At 46.7% G+C, this 19,896-nt stretch overlaps 1 protein-coding gene across 1 annotated transcript in view; it reads left to right on the forward strand.

The window, feature by feature from the left end:
- The window catches only part of LOC122924919 (gastrula zinc finger protein XlCGF26.1-like), a 41,470-nt gene that overhangs the window by 2,836 nt on the left and 18,738 nt on the right, over positions 1-19,896 (forward strand). The gene's annotated exons all lie outside the window — the stretch shown is intronic.

The following is a 19,896-nucleotide window of genomic DNA, read 5'->3' on the forward strand; positions in this document are numbered from 1 at the left end:
TCTGGGCATGGCTGTACACATATCTGTCCCTGTGGTCTGTCGCAGTGCTTGTCCCCAACTATATTCACACTGGCTGCGGTGAGCAGTGGCAGTGCTTCTCTCCCCTATGTCTCCAGTGGCTGATTAGTTAGCGAGTGCATCGGGGAGATACATGAGCCGGCTTCCATCTTCTGTCTGCAGTGTACTAAACACTGAATTTGGGTTTCTATTAGCAGTCTGCAGTTTTCAAACCAGTATCTGGATCTGGATGTAATAAAAAAAATTGAATAGCCCATAACTTCCATTCAATTTCATGGACATTCCAGAAACAGTAGGGCAGGAAATTTGTTTTTTTTAAACCAGACCAGATCTTGCAGCTTGGATCTTTGATATAGTGGCCAATAGGACAAGATCAGCCCCCCACCCATTCTAAAGATAGGTGCAGATCCAAGAGGTGGACCCCACATTTCAGATATGTCTGAAATCATAATAAAAGAACTCTGCTGTTTTCATTATGTTGCACATAATGTTATGTAGCATCGCCCTGAAGTGTCCTCCATGAATGTTTAACAATAAAGCGTTTCATTTATGGAATTTTTGGTAGTTTCTTTCTGTGGTTCCAAGAATGTCCTCTCTAGACCCAAGAATTTCACCAGTTGCACTTTTAGTTTTGGGCTACGGGGATCTTCTCAGGAATAACCATGATGTCATTGCAGATCCATGCTATTTTCAATTCACTAGACTGATTTTTAAAGGGGTTTCTCAACTTTAAACTTTTTAATAGACCCCTTGAGAGCGTCCGGACCCGCAGTAGGGTTTATATTTACCGTGTCCCTGTCACTGCATCCTGGTTCCATTGCTAACTCTGCAGGTCCTAGGTCTCTGAGAATCATCATCCTTTTGAGGGAAAGGTGGGAGGGGTACATGACCACTGCAGCCAAATCGCTGCCTGTAGTAGTGATGTAACCCACTCAGTATGTCCCTGAGTCACGTGCCACACAGGTGACATTTTACCACTATGGCCAGTGATTGGCTGCATTGGTTACATGTCCCCTCAACCCTTCCTCAACAGGATGTTGATTCCCAGGCACTGGAGGCATTCTATACTCCAGTCTTATATGAACTATGGAATATCTTCTAGAGGTCTGTGTGCCCCAAAAAATCCAATACTACACCAGCTCAGGGCGATGGAGGGCATGCCCCTTTTGTTAAGCCCCACCTGCTTTTTAGAAAAGGGTTAACAGTGTTAGAAACCCACAGAAAGTCACAAATGTGCATAAAATGATGCCTACACAAAAAATTCTGTACGAGCAGGCTTTAAATAAGTTCTTTTATAATTTATAGTCTAATACTGTCTCTTGAAGGGGTTTCCTGGGATTTGCTTATTGAGGAGCTTAGGATAAGTCAACAGTATCAAATGGGCAGAGGTCTGGCACTCCTGCTGATCAGCTGTTTTCAGAAGTTCCAGCGCTGGAAACAGGCACTCCTAATTCACAGCTCTGTCTACCATGTAGTGGCCGGGCCTGCTTACTGGCTCCTCCCCCCCCCCCCCAGGCACCATCCTCCTCTGACTCTTTAGACTCTTGCTGACTTGTCTCAGATGGAGTAGCCCCCCCCTGGGAATTCATTCAGCATTGCGACTCCCTCATCTTCCTGCTCCTCGACAGCTTGATCAATGACACAACGCAATGCAAGCTCCAGAAAGAAGGCGTAAGGTACGATGTCACTGATAGCGCCCTGGCTGCGACTGACCAGTTTGGTGATCTCATCAAATGGCCGCAGAAGTCTGCATGCGTCGCGCATGAGCAGCCACTGTCGAGGTGAAAAAAAAAACAAGCTTCCCAGAACCTGTCCTGCCGCAGAGTTCGTACAGGTAGTTGTTAACGGTATGTTTCTGCTGAAGCAGCCTATAATGCATATACAAGGTGGAGTTCCAGCGCGTCGGGCATTCACAAATCAGACGACTGACGGGCAAGTGGTGTCGCTGCTGAACATCACCTAGACGAGTCATGGCCGTGTAAGATCTTCTAAAATGGATAGAAATTTTCCAGGCCTGCCGCAAGATGTCCTGGACCCCGGGCTATTTGGCAACGAATCGCTGCACGACTAAGTTCAGGATATGTGCCATGCACATGTGTCTTTTTGCCCTGTTTCAGCGCGCTCAGCAGATTGGCACCGTGGTCGCAAACCACTTTACCAACTGTCAAATTGAGTGGGGTTACCCACTGATCGGCCTGTGACCGCAGAGCTGAAAGGAGTGCAGGACCGGTGTGGCTCTTGGCTTCCAGGCACAACAGCCGCAGCACAGCATGGCAACGCCTCACCTGCACGTCGAATAGGTTTTGGGGGGCGCAGCAGAAGAGACAGTAGAAGTAGAAAAGGAGGAGTCGGACGAGGGGGAGACAGAGGATGGAGTAGGAGAAGAAGAGGCAGCCTGCATGATATCCGTGGCGGTAACGCCAAATCCACACGGGTGCCACGGGTTACATGCTTGACGGCAGTCAGAAGTTTCTCCCAGTGGGCAGTAAAAGTTATGTGCCCGCGTTTGCTAGACCACGTGTCTGTGGTCAGATGTGTGTAAGGCCCGACACAGTGTTCCAGAGATATACTAACTTGCCGCTGAACGTGGCCATATACAGACGTGGACAAAATTGTTGGTACCCTTTGGTCAATGAAAGAAAAAGTCACAATGGTCACAGAAATAACTTTAATCTGACAAAAGTAATAATAAATTAAAATTCTATAAATGTTAACCAATGAAAGTCAGACATTGTTTTTCAACCATGCTTCAACAGAATTATGTAAAAAAATAAACTCATGAAACAGGCATGGACAAAAATGATGGTACCCCTAGAAAACACAGAACATAATGTGACCAAAGGGACATGTTAATTCAAGGTGTGTCCACTAATTAGCATCACAGGTGTCTACAACCTTGTAATCAGCCATTGGGCCTATATATATGGCTCCAGGTAATCACTGTGTTGTTTGGTGATATGGTGTGTACCACACTCGACATGGACCAGAGGAAGCAAAGGAAAGAGCTGTCTCAAGAGATCAGAAAGAAAATTATAGACAAGCATGTTAAAGGTAAAGGCTATAAGACCATCTCCAAGCAACTAGATGTTCCTGTGAGTACAGTTGCACATATTATTCATAAGTTTAAGATCCATGGGACTGTAGCCAACCTCCCTGGACGTGGCCGCAGGAGGAAAATTGATGACAAATCTAAGAGACGGATAATCCGAATGGTAACAAAAGAGCCTAGAAAGACTTCTAAAGAGATTCAAGGTGAACTTCATGCTCAAGGAACATCAGTGTCAGATCGCACCATCCGTCGTTGTTTGAGCCAAAGTGGACTACATGGGAGACGACCAAGGAGGACACCATTGTTGAAAACGAATCATAAAAAAGCAAGACTGGAATATGCCAAACTACATGTTGACAAGCCACAAAGCTTCTGGGAGAATGTCCTGTGGACAGATGAGACAAAAATCGAAGTTTTTGCCAAGGCACATCAGCTGTATGTTCACAGACGAAAAAATGAAGCATATCAAGAAAAGAACACTGTCCCTACTGTGAAACATGGAGGAGGCTCTGTTATGTTCTGGGGCTGCTTTGCTGCGTCTGGCACAGGGTGTCTTGAATCTGTGCAGGGTACAATGAAATCTCAAGACTATCAAGGAATTCTAGAGAGAAATGTACTAGCCAGTGTCAGAAAGCTTGGTCTCAGTCGCAGGTCATGGGTCTTGCAACAGGACAATGACCCAAAACACACCGCTAAAAACACCCAAGAATGGCTAAGAGGAAAAAATTGGACTATTCTAAAGTGGCCTTCTATGAGCCCTGACCTCAATCCTATTGAGCATCTTTGGAAGGAGCTGAAACATGCAGTCTGGAAAAGGCACCCTTCAAACCGGACACAACTGGAGCAGTTTGCTCATGAGGAGTGGGCCAAAATACCTGCTGAGAGGTGCAGATGTCTCATTGACAGTTACAGGAAGCGTTTGATTGCAGTGATTGCCTCAAAAGGTTGCGCAACAAAATATTAAGTTAGGGGTACCATCATTTTTGTCCATGCCTGTTTCATGAGTTTATTTTTTTACATAATTCTGTTGAAGCATGGTTGAAAAACAATGTCTGACTTTCATTGGTTAACATTTATAGAATTTTAATTTATTATTACTTTTGTCAGATTAAAGTTATTTCTGTGACCATTGTGACTTTTTCTTTCATTGACCAAAGGGTACCAACAATTTTGTCCACGTCTGTAGTTCAGGGATGCCCTTCTGGGACAAATATTTCCTTCCGGGGACCTTCCATTGTGGTGTGCTAATGGCCTCTGAGTCCACCAATTTATATGGCAGCAGTTGGCGGGCTAGCAGTTTCGACACGCCAGTGGTCAGCCGTTGGGCAAGAAGATTATCCAGCATCATCATGTTTTTTACGCTCGAACATTTGGGCCACGGAAGCTTGCCTTGACCCAGATGAACGAGACGACAGCACAGTGGAAGGTGGAGGACAAATGTGAGGAGAGAGAAGAGGCAGGATATGGAGCACCAGGAGTGTGGCTTTGTGGATTCTAATGGCGTTGCTCCCACTGGGCTCAATGATGGGATGCCAGGTGCCTTCTTAAGGTGGTCATCCCTAGGTGAGTTTTGGGCTTACCGCGACTTATGCGTTGATAGCACAGGCTGCCGATGGCAACACTATTATAAGCAACTGACACGTAAAAAAAAGCCCACACTGCTGAGCCATGTGCCGGCATCCTGGGAGCGCAAGATGTGATCGTGCATGGTGGATGGCTTCCTGTGCACTGCGTGTTCTGCCTGCTTCTCCTCATAATCTGCTGATCTGTCTCTCCCTCTGAACTTTCCTCCTCTTCCTCTCTTGTGGGCACCCACGTGACCTCCATCAACACGTCATCATCGTCACCTTCACCAACACTGACATTAAAGATCTCGGAGTAGGTAGCAACAGCTGGGACCACTTTCTGTGGGCCGATCTGGGTACTGTTGTCAGACCGCTGGGTGGTGGCCGGTGCTACCTCCTCTTCCTCATCCGATGCCAAGAATGGCTGTGCATCGGTAAGGTCTGGGAATTGATGGGAAAATAATTCCTCTGACTCGAGTGGAGGGGCTATGGTGGTGGTGGTGTCTTTGGCACAGCAGAGGGTGGGTAGGGTGCAGATACAGAGGATGAGGAGGGTGCATAAGCAGAAGGCCGAGTAAGCCACTCAACCAACTCTGGTGCATCTATTGACGTAATCGGACGCACCTTCTCCAACTACCCACTTAGGCTCCGGCCTGGTGCACCTGCCCGACCCTGTGACAAAGTCCCTATAGAAGAGCAGTATTTGTGGAAGCAGGTATATAGAACCCCTTAAGTTTTTTTTGGGGGGCAACTGGTATATCACACCAGTTGCAATTAGCTGTTCCAATAGCGTTTGTCCCTCTGTATAGCTGCAAATGCACCATATAGAAATTATATTCTAGGTATATCGCACCCCTGCCTCAATCATATTTTTTGGGGGGCAACTGGTATGGTATATCACACCAGTTGCAAGTTGTTCCAATAGCGTTTGCCCCTCTGTGTAGCTGCAGTATCGCAGCAGAACCGCACACAACTGCTGCACAATACAAATGCACTATAATATACTCTCTATGTTAGAAAGTATATTATAAGTATATCACACCCCTCAGTATGTCACACCTATCGATAGCACACCTGTATCAGTCCTTAAAAGGACTTTTTTGGCCCTATTAGCTAGCGTTTGGTGTCTCTATACTCTCTAACAGTCTGTCCCTGCTCCACACAGCAACTTCTCTCTACACTGGCAAAAACTGAATGTAAAATGGCGGCCAAATCGGGTTTATTTATATGGTAGGTGGTATGTCCATGTGCTGAAATGTCTTAATTGGATGTCCTGTCCCACCTGATGGATGTGTCATGGGTCAAAGTTCTGCACAATGCAAAGAATATGGCGCCGGCTGACATCGCCATATGTTTGCCTGTTCGTCGAACAGCGAACGAGCAAAGTTCGCCGTGAAACGACTACTGGGCGATTCGCAAGGCCATCTTTACTGGAGTGTCCTCTACTTATTGAGGTAAGGCAGATGATCTCAGTGCATTTATCAATATCCTGCTGGTGTTTGTGATGGTAATTTCACTTCCATTTCGCTGTTCTGATGTATTTCACCCAGGAAATAGCCTCTGGCCAGACTTCCCCTGATGTGGAAACCTCAAGGAGATGCGGTGACCCAAAACCTCTTGTTTCAGCCGATCCAGATACTACTTGTTGTCAAAGCGGTAGGTTTGGAAGCCTCACGGTCCCACAACCTGCCCGTGGTTCCTTAATCCCCAGTCAGGGAGAAAGGTCTGAGCACCCAGATGCCAGGTTAGTCTTCTCCAAAACTGCTTTTACTCTGAACAAGCCTGGGTGGCTCAGACAGTAGAGCATCTGAGGCATGTTACTATTTGCACAAATAATTAAAGAATTAACTCGATCTCAGCAGTGCCTCCAGTTATGTTGGGGATATAAAGCAAGTGCCTTATATCAAAGAAAGGATCAAAGGAAAAATAATTATCCTTGAAACTTTTGATCCAAGGGGGATATATAAACCCCTTTAAAAAAACTATTGATTGAGAACCTAATTATTTTGTGCAATTAGTAAAAATACGGTACCAGCGTCTATGAAAAAATATAAATGACTTATTATACCATAATTTATATACAATGAATATATGACCAATAATAATGTAAAGACAATACAATGAAATGTAGTACCCAAATTGCTGACACACCACAAATTTACCAACGCTCTCTAGTAAACCAATGCGAAATATGCCAATTCTGCTTAAATATGAAAGCTATATATCAACTGATTATATGCAGAAATTCAATAAATAAAATGACGGATACGAACCCTTGCTCTGCCAAACTATGAACAAATCTCGGGGTGTTTGGTAGTATTGCATTAAACTGTCATGCACTAGGGAGAGGGGAAGAGTAGTGCACCCACTTGCTGCCTTCCACGCCTCTGTCCCTGCCTACTTAAACTATCCGTCCTAGGCAACGGGGCGTAACTGGGCAACGGTCCCTAACTTCTATAAGTGCAGAGAGGCAAAGCGGACAGAGACAGAATATAGCCAGGCAGAGGCAGTAGGAGGGAACCCTGCAGATGGATCCAAAGTCATGTAAAGTGTCAGAAGCAATACTGAAATGCCAGAGATCAACACTAACGTAGGTGACAGGGGTAACAATGATGGCAAACAAACACGCCTAGGGTCAAACCAGGATGTCACGTCAGTACACAAGGAATAGCAAGGACGGGTGAGAGTATAAGCCAAGGGTCAAACCTGGAGGTCATGTCAGTACACAAGGGCAGGCGAGGTTGGGTCAGGAACAAAAGCCAAGAGTCAAAATCCAGAGTAGCAGAAGCACTGAGTAGTAGCAATAGGCACAGGACCAAAATCGCAAGCAACCTGTGGCCAGCAGGATGCCTGTATAAATAGTTAAAGGCTAAGGTCATGTGATGTGGCCAGCGTCACATGACCCGCTCAGACACAGAAGCCGAGCACTGAGTGGTTAGATCGGTGCTTAGCCTGATACTGTTGCCAGGGGAACGGAGGACGCCGGCCGTACAGACAGCAGGAGCGCGGTCGGGTCTGCTTTGTCCGCTGTTACCTGAGAGACGGGGACGCCATGTGCATCGCCGCTCAGGGAGAGAGGCAGGACTCTGGCGGCCCAGTGCAGGAAGATCACGTCGCCGGCGCCCTGTGACATAAACTTATAAATTATCGGCTTGATATCAGACTAGGGAATATAAAGATTCCCAACAGAGAGTTTCTTCTGAAAATCAATATAATTTTTATTCAGCAATATGCATTGTTGCTGAATAGTGATAATATTGATGTAGCAACTAATCTTATCCGTCCACAATAAGCGGGGATTGGCTAAGAATCAAACCAACTAATTTATATTAATACTACATATAACAAAAACATACATTACCCAGAGGCAGATATTTTGCAGAGTCTTAAAGGGGTTCTGCACTTTGTTTAAACTGATGATCTATCCTCTGGATAGATCATCAGCATCTGATCGGCGGGGGTTGACACCCGGGACCCTCGTCGATCAGCTGTTTGAGAAGGCAGCGGTGCTCCAGCAGCGCCGCAGACATCTCACTGTTTACCACTGGCCCAGTGACGTCACAACTAATATCAACTTGCCTGGACGCGGCTAAGCTCCGTTCACTTGAATAAAGCTTAGCCTCGCCCAGGCCAGTTGAAACTAGTCGTGACGTCACTGGGCCAGCGGTAAACGGTGAGATGTCTGCGGCGCTGCTATAGCGCCGCTGCCTTCTCAAACAACTGATTGGCGGGGGTCCTGGACCCCCGCCGATCAGATGCTGATGATTTATCCAGAGGATAGATCATCAGTTTAAACAAAGTGCAGAGTTTTCCAAGCATGTCGGATGGACGTGTAACTATGATAATGGCTGATGATGTCACTGCATTTCCCAGAATACGGTTCTGTTACTGGTGTAATGATACCTACTTACAGCTAGGTGGCACTGTTGTATAAGCCATTAGCATCATACTAGAAATGGTTAAATTATATATGACTGACATTATCCTGCATTCTATACATTTGACCTTGGTACATGAAGCCATTATAATCCAGACTTGGAGGAACCAGCAAGAGTTTCCCAACCTATAAATCCATTGTTATAGATAAGAAATACAATTGAGGCCTATACTACCACAGGTGTTGGGTATCTTCTAGCTGTCTAACAGTGATTAAGCGCTAGTAATAGAATAACACAGCTTCTTCTGAACGAATCCTCATAACGCTGTTTTAGAAAGAAATATTCTTCTAGCGAGAAATATATACAAGACACTGGATACATCAAGGTCCTTCAGAATATATAACAATATAAGATAAAGAAATATATATGTCTTTTTGATTTTTTTAAACAAAACTAAGGTTGATTATATGAATACACAGATTTTCTGCTTCATTGCTAAATACCTAACTGTACAGGTAATTAGTACCAGCTGTGTCCAGGGAATTCTTATCTCCTGTCATAAATCCATGAGATGAGGTAAGAAACACTCCCTTCCAGATTGGCTCACATCTGCAAGGAAGAACCTTTATACTCAGTAACCTTCCTTTGAACCCATTTTGGCCTAAATAAAAACAAAATCCATATAGAATAGTGAACTTGATCCACCATGGCTTCTCATAGGCCATAAATACCCCTTATAACTAGAATACTGATATATAAATGTTTACACTTATGAAAAGGCACAACAGTGTATACACTGCACATGACGGGTCTTACCTTGTGATATAAGAGGCTGGTGCTCCTCCATTACATGTCACTGCACACACGTGTATACACTGTACATGACGGCTCTTACCTTGTGATATAAGAGGCTGGTGCTCCTCCATCACATGTCACTGCACACACGTGTATACACTGCACATGACGGGTCCTACCTTGTGATATAAGAGGCTGGTGCTCCTCCATTACATGTCACTGCACACACGTGTATACACTGCACATGACGGCTCTTACCTTGTGATATAAGAGGCTGGTGCTCCTCCATTACATGTCACTGCACAGACGTGTATACACTGCACATGACGGGTCTTACCATGTGATATAAGAGGCTGGTGCTCCTCCATTACATGTCACTGCACACACGTGTATACACTGCACATGACGGCTCTTACCTTGTGATATAAGAGGCTGGTGCTCCTCCATTACATGTCACTGCACACACGTGTATACACTGCACATGACGGGTCTTACCTTGTGATATAAGAGGCTGGTGCTCCCCCATTACATGTCACTGCACACACGTGTATACACTGCACATGACGGCTCTTACCCTGTGATATAAGAGGCTGGTGCTCCTCTATTACATGTCACTGCACACACGTGTATACACTGCACATGACGGGTCTTACCCTGTGATATAAGAGGCTGGTGCTCCTCCATTACATGTCACTGCACACACGTGTATACACTGCACATGACAGCTCTTACCTTGTGATATAAGAGGCTGGTGCTCCTCCATTACATGTCACTGCACACACGTGTATACACTGCACATGACGGCTCTTACCTTGTTATATAAGAGGCTGGTGCTCCTCCATCATGGCCTCCTTGTACAGATGCTTGTGTCCTTCTATATACTCCCACTCCTCCATGGAGAAATAGACAGTGACGTCCTGACACCTTATAGGAACCTGACAACACAATGACACCGTCATCACCCAGACCTCTCCAGTGCTGTTACTGGAGAATTTCCCAGCATTCCCAGCAGTGTCACCTCTCCAGTCAGCAGCTCTATCATCTTGTGGGTTAGCTCTAGGATCTTCTGCTTATGTATCAGGGGGTGAGGGGGAGGCTCTGTGATGGAGTGAGGGGTCCTGCTCCGCCCTCCTGACTCCTGGAGATGAATGATGGGAGTCACACAGTCCCCCGATGTCTTCTTCACTATTGTGTACTGTGGATGGAGAGAGACACTTGGGGAATAAACCCTTCAGGGGCCATGTGCTCTCCTCCGGCCCTTCTCTCCTGGGTACAACGTGCCTACTTACCTTCTCATGGTTCCTACATGACTATTGGTCCCTGGTCACATGATACATCACTCACCATACTGGGGTCTGATCTTCAGGTTCTCCGTCACTTGAAAGGTCTCTAGGCCGTTCTCCAGGACCCTGGACGCTTCCTATCAAGTCCTATGATGGATTCTCCTTCCCGATGTCTGACTTGTTACAGAATACAATAAAGAGGAGAGAAATCTAGAAAAGTTTACCTCTCCGCTCAGCAGGGAGATGATCTCCAAGGTGAGGTCTAATATTTTTCTGCTGATCTCCTTCCTGTCTATCCTTGGTGGTCATTCAGGAGAAGAGGAGAGAACTGGAGGAGCTGGAGGCTTCTAGTACTGCAGGAGCCTTTATGAGGAGAGGAAATCATCCAGGGGACAAGACCAGATGTCACCTCCAGAACCGCACTTCCTGAGCCTGGAGGGGCCCCGCTTCTTAGAGCCCCCACCACATGGATTCCAGGGGCCCCAACATTGAGATTTCTGGTGGCTCCACAGGAGATAAATGTCTGTTAGATGCTAGTCCCAACTCTGGGCTGTGCTCAGCTGTGTCCACAACTCCTAGTCCTCTTTCAGACGGGCAAGATTTCCACGCGGGTGCGATGTGTGAGGTGAACGCATTGCACCCGCACTGAATCCGGACCCATTCACGTCTATGGGGCTGTGCACACGAGCGTTGCTTTTCACGCATCACTTGTTCGTTGCGTGAAAATCGTAGCATGTTCTATATTCTGCAGGCCCCATAGAAGTGAATGGGGCTGGGTGAAAATCGCGAGCATCTGCTAGCAAGAGCGGATGCGGTGCGATTTTCACGCATGGTTTCTAGGAGACGATCGGGATGGGGACCTTATTTTTATTATTTTCCCTTATAACATGGTTATAAGGGAAAATAATAGCATTGTTAATACAGAATGCATAGTACAATAGGGCTGGAGGGGTTAAAAAATGTTTTTTAACTCGCCTTAATCCACTTGTTCACGCAGCCCGACTTCTCTTCTGTCTTCATCTTTTCTGTGCACAGGAAAAGGACCTGTGGTGAAAGATCATGTGATGGTGTCACGACCATGGTCGTGACTCCTGTGTCTGCATGCTGTTGCCTGCGGTCTGGTGGTGTTGTTGAGGGCCGTTAGTATGTTGCCTCACTTGTGATTGCCGCTGGCAACATGTGGTTGTTTTGCAGTATGGCAGCCTGAGCTTATGCTGGGCAACTTGCTGCAATGTGCATGCGGTTGCACCTGGTAACCTGCCTTTATATGTGTGCACATTCCCTGTTTGGTGTGTACAGGGTTTGAGTTGTGTGCACTTCTGTCACGAGGGTATCGAGAACCACGCCTGACTCCGTTATACCCGGGGTCAGGAAGTCGCAGCGGTTGTCTGCACGCTCTATTAGATAGGGCTGTTTCTTTATGGTAGCTTTCTGGGTTTGCTTTGCAACCCTTTTGGCTCACTCAGGGATCCGTAGCTCCTTCTCCTCAGCTGTTCCTTGTCCAGCACTCCCAACCTCCTTATATTCCTCTCTCACACTTCTCTGGTTGCCAGATATAGAGCTTCCTGCCTGGACATCTATTCTGACCCACTGGAGCTGTGTTGCTGCGTTCTCTGATTGTTGATTCAGAACGCTACCCTCCGGATCCCTGTTGGACCTTTGTGGACTGCTGTGTTCGCCCACCTGGGTGTATGTGTTTGTCTGTATTTGTCTGTCCTCTCCCTGGTGTTTCCCTCTTAGTGCAGTGGTGCGGACTAGCGATCCCACCGGCCCGTTCACTATCTAGGGCTCATTTTAGGGAAAGCCAGGGTTTAGGCACGTGATCGCCGCACGGGTGAGGAACCCGTCTAGGGACGTCAGGGCAGTCAGGTGCCAGCCGCAAGGTGAGTTAGGGGTCACCACCTTTCCCTCTCCCTTTGGGCAGGGCTTTCCCTGTTTTCCTCCCTGTGCGTGACGCTGGTCATTACATTATCTCTGGCCCTTATTTTTGTGTAGGTAAAAAAAAAAAAAAACTACATAGAATCCAGTATGGATCAAATTGCTGCTCTGTCCAAACAATTTCATGGCCTGTCTTTGGAGGTGGTAGGATTGAAGGCGTCGGTCCTCCAGCAACAGCAGCAATTACAACTGACCGCAAGCCCAGCGGTTGCTACTGGTAACCAGGTTGTTGCGGAACCCAAGGTCCCTCTCCCTGACAGATTTTCTGGGGGAAGGGACAAGTTTGTGACATTCCGTGAGGCCTGTAAATTATACTTTAAACTGCGCCCTTACTCCTCTGGTAATGAAGATCAGCAGGTGGGGGTTGTTATTTCCCTGCTGCAGGGGGACCCGCAGTCCTGGGCGTTCTCTTTACCTACTGATTCCCAGGCTCTTCGGTCAGTGGATGAGTTTTTCGGGGCCTTGGGTCTCATATATGACGACCTTGACCGAGTAGCACTGGCTGAATCAAGATTACGGAGACTCTTACAAGGAGAGCGGCCGGTAGAGGAGTATTGCTCTGAATTCCGTAGGTGGGCTACGGATACCCAATGGAACGACCCGGCTCTCAGGAGTCAGTTCTGTTCTGGGTTATCCGAAAGGGTTAAGGATGCGCTTGCATTATATGAGACCCCCTTTTCCCTTGATGCGGTTATGTCCCTTTCTATCCGTATAGAGAGACGCCTTAGGGACAGGTTGAAAGAACCGGAGAAATTGGTAACCCCTCCCAAGCAGCAGTTAGTCTGTACGGACTTAGACGAGCCTATGCAGCTAGGAGGAACCACTCGTCAGGTCCGTCCTCCTGAGGTTCGCCGTAGGCGTGGGGTTTGTTTTTTTTGTGGGGAGAGGGGTCATTTCATTAATGTCTGTCCTTCTTTCCTCAGAAACAAAAGACCGTCGGAAAAACTACTAACCCCAGGCTGTGTGGAGGATGTCAGCCGGGGGGTATACGTCTCCTCCATACGTACATCGCAATTTGTGTTGCCAGCGGTAATTATTTTTGGTGATAAGACGGAGACTATTTCTTTCTTTTTAGACAGTGGAACAGGGGAAAATTTGATAGATGCCCATTTTGCCCGCACTTTGGGTTTGTCTCTCTGTACGTTACAGAGACCCATTCCCATATTCGCTATTGATTCTGCTCCCCTGTCTCAGAGAAACCTCACCCACATTGTTCATAATTTACACCTTCGGGTAGGGGACCACCATAACGAGATGCTTTCAGGTTATGTTCTGGAGGGGCTTCCCACTCCGGTAGTGCTGGGTCTTCCCTGGTTGGTAGCGCACAATCCAGTAGTGGATTGGCAGGCCAGGGAGATATTGGAGTGGAGTGAGCAGTGCAGAGAAAATTGCTTAAATAGCAATTGCTTAGTCGCCTCCATAACTACCCTACCTACATTTATTTCGGATTTTGAGGATGTTTTTTCTGAAAAGGGTTGTCAGAAGTTACCACCTCATCGTCCTTATGATTGCCCGGTTAACCTTATTCCCGGCGCAAAATTACCCAAGACCAGGTTATATAATCTTTCAGGTCCAGAGAGACAAGCCATGAAAGATTATATCTCCGAGAGCTTGGCTAAGGGACACATCAGACCATCTTCTTCACCCGTGGCTGCAGGGTTTTTGTTCGTTAAAAAGAAAGATGGGGGCCTGCGTCCTTGCTTAGATTTTCGCGAATTAAATCGGATAACCATCCGAGACCCATACCCTCTTCCTCTCATTCCTGACCTGTTTTTAACCAGATTGCGGGTGATAGGTGGTTCTCCAAACTTGATCTTAGGGGGGCCTACAATCTAATTCGTATTAAGGAGGGGGATGAGTGGAAGACCGCGTTTAACACCCCTGAGGGGCATTATGAAAATCGAGTTATGCCTTTCGGTCTGACCAATGCTCCTGCCGTCTTTCAACATTTCGTTAATGACATTTTTAGTCATCTAATCGGCAGGTTTGTGGTAATATACCTAGATGATATCTTAATTTATTCGTCTGATCTGAGAACACATGAGGTGCATGTCAGACAAGTACTGCAGGTCCTACGGACGAATGAATTATATGCTAAGATTGAAAAATGTGTCTTCGCCGTTCAGGAGATACAATTCCTGGGTTATTTTTTATCTGCTTCAGGTTTCCGTATGGATCCTAGGAAGGTCCAGGCAATTTTAAATTGGGATCTTCCTGAGAACCTCAAAGCACTACAACGGTTCTTGGGCTTCGCGAATTTCTATAGGAAATTCATTAAAAATTATTCACTTATTGTAAAACCGCTTACTGACATGACTAGGAAGGGGACTGATTTTTCTAAATGGTCTGACGCCGCTAAAGTTGCTTTTTCCTCTCTAAAAGAGAGGTTTACCTCAGCACCTGTACTAGTCCAACCTGATGTCTCTCAGCCTTTTATTGTTGAAGTCGATGCATCAGAGGTGGGAGTGGGGGCGGTGCTGTCTCAGGGCCCGTCTCCTGGCAAATGGCGTCCTTGTGCTTTCTTTTATAAAAAACTATCTGCAGCAGAAAAGAACTATGATATTGGCAATAGGGAACTATTAGCTATTAAACTTGCGTTTGAGGAGTGGCGTCACTTCTTAGAGGGGGCAGTCCACCCCGTCACTGTGATTACGGACCACAAAAATCTCCTGTACCTCGAATCAGCTAAGCGTCTCACCCCTAGACAGGCTAGGTGGTCGCTATTTTTTACCAGGTTTAACTTTGTGATTACCTATCGTCCTGGGGCAAAGAACACCAAGGCTGATGCACTATCTCATTGTTTCCCTGGAGGGGGTAATGTGAGTGATCCGGTGCCCATTCTTCAAAGAGGAGTGGTTGTCTCTGCGGTACACTCTGTTTTGGAGGGGAAGGTGTTAGAGGCCCAGGGGGACGCCCCGGTCTCTTGCCCCTCAGAGAAATTGTTTGTACCGTTGAACCTACGTTTCGAATTATTAAAGGAACATCATAATTCGGCACTTGCTGGGCACCCGGGTAGTAAAGCAACCTTGGAGCTATTGTCTCGTCGTTTTTGGTGGCCAAGTCAGGATGTATTGGATTTTGCGGCTTCTTGTTCTACCTGTGCGCGCGCAAAAGTTTCACATACACGTCCTGCAGGGTCTCTATTACCACTCGTCATTCCCAATAGACCGTGGACACATCTGTCAATGGATTTTATCACTGACTTACCTTTGTCTGCGGGTAGAACAGTTATTTTGGTAGTAGTGGACAGGTTTAGCAAAATGGTACACTTCATTGCGTTACCCGCACTACCTAATGCTAAGACTCTTGCTCAGGTATTCGTCAGTGAAATCGTGAAGCTTCACGGGGTCCCCTCCGATGTTGTTTCGGATCGGGGTACCCAGTTTATTTTTAAATTTTGGAAAGCTTTTTGTTCCCGTTTGGGGGTACACTTGTCCTTTTCCTCAGCTTTCCATCCTCAGTCGAATGGACAGACTGAGCGTACCAACCAAAACCTTGAGACATATCTAAGATGTTTTGTGTCTGAAAACCAAGAGTTGTGGTCATCATATTTACCGTTAGCTGAGTTTGCCATAAATAATCGTCGTCAGGAATCCACTGGCAAGTCACCATTTCTTGGTGCATATGGTTTTCATCCCCAATTCTGTACTTTCAAAGAGGGGGGGTCTTCTGGGGTTCCCGAAGAGGAACGTTTTTCGTCATCTCTTTCATCGGTATGGCAGAAGGTGCAAGCTAACTTGAAAAATATGGGAGGTAAATACAAATGCATGGCTGATAAGAGACGGTCGCCAGGTCCGGACCTAGGAGTGAATGACTATGTGTGGTTGTCTACTAGGAATATTAAATTGAAGGTTCCCTCTTGGAAACTGGGTCCTAGGTTTATTGGCCCTTACAAAATTGTTGCCATCATCAACCCCGTGGCTTTTTGCCTGGAGTTACCTCAGACTTTTAAAATTCATAATGTTTTTCATAAGTCGTTACTCAAAAAATATGTTCCACCTCTAGAACCATCACCGCTGCCACCCCCTCCTGTTGTCGTGGATGGTAATCTAGAATTTCAGGTATCCAAAATTGTTAATTCTTGTCGGGTCCGCCGCTCTCTTCAATATCTGGTGCATTGGAGAGGTTACGGTCCCGAGGAAAGAATGTGGGTTCCTGCGTCTGAGGTAAACGCCGACAGGTTAGTTCGGGTTTTTCATGCCTCTCATCCTGAGAGACCTGGTCCTGAGTGTCCGGAGGCCCCTCGTAGAGAGGGGGGTACTGTCACGAGGGTATCGAGAACCACGCCTGACTCCGTTATACCCGGGGTCAGGAAGTCGCAGCGGTTGGCTGCACGCTCTATTAGATAGGGCTGTTTTCCTTATGGTAGCTTTCTGGGTTTGCTTTGCAAACCCTTTTGGCTCACTCAGGGATCCGTAGCTCCTTCTCCTCAGCTGTTCCTTGTCCAGCACTCCAAACCTCCTTATATTCCTCTCTCACACTTCTCTGGTTGCCAGAGATAGAGCTTCCTGCCTGGACATCTATCCTGACCCACTGGAGCTGTGTTGCTGCGTTCTCTGATTGTTGATTCAGAACGCTACCCTCCGGATGCCTGCTGGACCTTTGTGGACTGCTGTGGTCGCCCACCTGGGTGTATGTGCTTGTCTGTATTTCTGTCCTCTCCCTGGTGTTTCCCTCTTAGTGCAGTGGTGCGGACTAGCGATCCCACCGGCCCGTTCACTATCTAGGGCTCATTTCAGGGAAAGTCAGGGTTTAGGCACGTGATTGCCGCACGGGTGAGGAACCCGTCTAGGGACGTCAGGGCAGTCAGGTGCCAGCCGCAAGGTGAGTCAGGGGTCACCACCTTTCCCTCTCCCTTGGGCAGGGCTTTCCCTGTTTTCCTCCCTGTGCGTGACGTCGGTCATTACAACTTCCCCTTTAAGTTGATGTCTTCCCTTCCCTGGTGTTGGAAGGGTTAACTTCCTTCCTAGTGTGTGTGCACTGGGTGTGTCTGAGAGTGGGTGTGGCTACATGGGCTATAAAGCCTCAGTTAAGACCTGAGTTCTGAGGGGTACTCCAGCCTTGTAGTAAGCTGGAGGCACTCTCCTGGTCCCATATACCATCTGCCAGTGAGGTGCAGATGGTCATAAATTGTGATACTGTATGTTTATGTGATGTTAAGTTCATGTTTGGTGTTTAGTAGATGCTTGTTTGGTCTCTTTGATGGTGCAGCATGTGGTTTCCTGGGTTCCTGTGTGATGTCTGGTGTGTGCGGTGTCCTTTGAGTTGTTGTGGACAGCAGCACTTGTTCTTGGGTTCCAGGTTGTGTGTTTGTGGCAGGTAGGTGTAGTACTAGTCTCACTTACCTGTCATTGCCATATGTCTGTTCATGTTCCCCTTTCTATGTAGCTTGGCCAGTGAGACTCCTGTTCCTCCGTGTCTAGGAGGAACAGGTCGTCTTACCCTGCTCCTAGTTCAGGGCCACCCTGAGGGCTAGCAGGAATATCAGGTTCTGGAGTATGAGCCCTCCTACCTTCAGGGTCGGCTCATACGGATAGGAGACAGGGTCAGAATTAGGGATGTGTAGGAGGTGACCTGCTGCCTGATTCCCGTCCTGGCCTTGCACTGACCTTCCGTCTTCTGACACCGCACGGCTGAGGGTTTTACCCATCCTCAGCCGTGACAGATGGACCATGTGATGAGTGCAGTGACGTCATCAAAGGTCCTATTCCTCAAAGAAGAAGACAGAAGAGAAGCCGGGCTGCATGAACAAGTGGATTAAGGTAAGTTAAATCTCTTTATTTATTTTTTAACCCATCCAGCTCTATTGTACTATGCATTCTGTATTAAGAATGTTATTATTTTCCCTTATAACCATGTTATAAGGGAAAATAATACAATCTACACAACACCTAACCCAAACCAAACATGCCAATTTTTCTCACGCGCGTGCAAAACGCATTACAATGTTTTGCACTCGCGTGGAAAAATCGCGCATGTTCCCGCAACGCCCGTGTGAAACCAGCCCTAGAGAAGAGACTGGAGAGAGCTGAGCTCAGGCCGGGCCCCACTCCATTCATTCTCCTCCTAGATGCAGGGGCCTCTCACCTGGACAGTCGGGGGCCACCGCATGATGACTAGCCACCACTACTACTCCCCCATCATACTAAGCTGAGGAGCAGGGAAGGATTTCCTGTGTGTAATGGAGGAGAATCACCAGAGGTGACATGTCTGAGCTCTCCACCACACTGTCTCCTCACAGCTCATCTTACCTGCAGGCTGGAGGAATGGCTGATACCAGAGAGAACAAGAGCCCTGACTACCGACCAGGACTCTGGAGAGGGTAGAGTCTAAATCCTAGGCAGCTAAAGGACCTGGTCGTACTGTTGACTAGGAAATTAGCTTATTCTATATAAAAAGGCTGGATACTATAGGATAAATTACCTGGTCCTTCTTCTGCCTAGGAAATAGCTTATAATATATACAAAGGCTGGATACTATAGGATAAATGACTTGGTCCTTCTGCTGACTAGGAAATAGCTTATGCTCCCGCTCCTTACAGTATTACAACAAAGTTTTCTACGAATCCACTTCCAATGAATCATCCGAAGTCAATTTGCTCATCCCTAGATGTTAACTTTTCATCTCTGGTGTTGTAGTACAGCACCTGTAAACCCCAAGAGTGCCATGGACAAATGTGTGATACTCTGTGTACAGCACTGCAGAGTATTGCAGCGCTATCATCATTAGTCTAATTAATTAGCTGCATGAGTTAACAGCACTTGTTACCAAACAATAATGGCTCTCACATGTAAACACTATGTAGAAGTGTGTCTTGTAGCATGCCATCTAACTTTCAGAGTAGCGTTTAACAAGTGCTGACTGATATACAACATATATATTGCTTGTATAGAGAAGCCACACTCTGTACAGATCAGTCTCTAACAGTTGCTGATGGCTCTTGCAAGTACAGAACTTGAATTACTATGATTCTGAAGAACCGAGTAGAGTACCACCTACAGTATCTCCACAGTCGGAGTATGAGGAGTATGTTCCAGAAGTAAAAAAGCAGTGAAAGTTCCCCCTTTATTAGATATGGATGCTGGGCTTTGTGCAGGTTTATACACCCTGACTTCTAGGTTTTCTCTATGTATATGCTAGACGTAATGCAATAAAGGACATGGTCCCTCTGTCTGTTATAGATCAGCGCACGTTATCTTGGAACCATAGAATCTGATTTCTATCTACAAGGGCCTATATTCTAGAAGCCAGATATCACATCCCTCAGCTCACCAGTACATAAAGTAAGTGAGAAAATAACATTCAATAGGGTCTTTTTTCTCACTCGTACAGTGTTCATTTTAGGACATGGTCAGATATCATAATCCAGT

Source organism: Bufo gargarizans, chromosome 1 (assembly GCF_014858855.1).
Source record: "Bufo gargarizans isolate SCDJY-AF-19 chromosome 1, ASM1485885v1, whole genome shotgun sequence".
Classification (NCBI taxonomy): domain Eukaryota; kingdom Metazoa; phylum Chordata; class Amphibia; order Anura; family Bufonidae; genus Bufo; species Bufo gargarizans.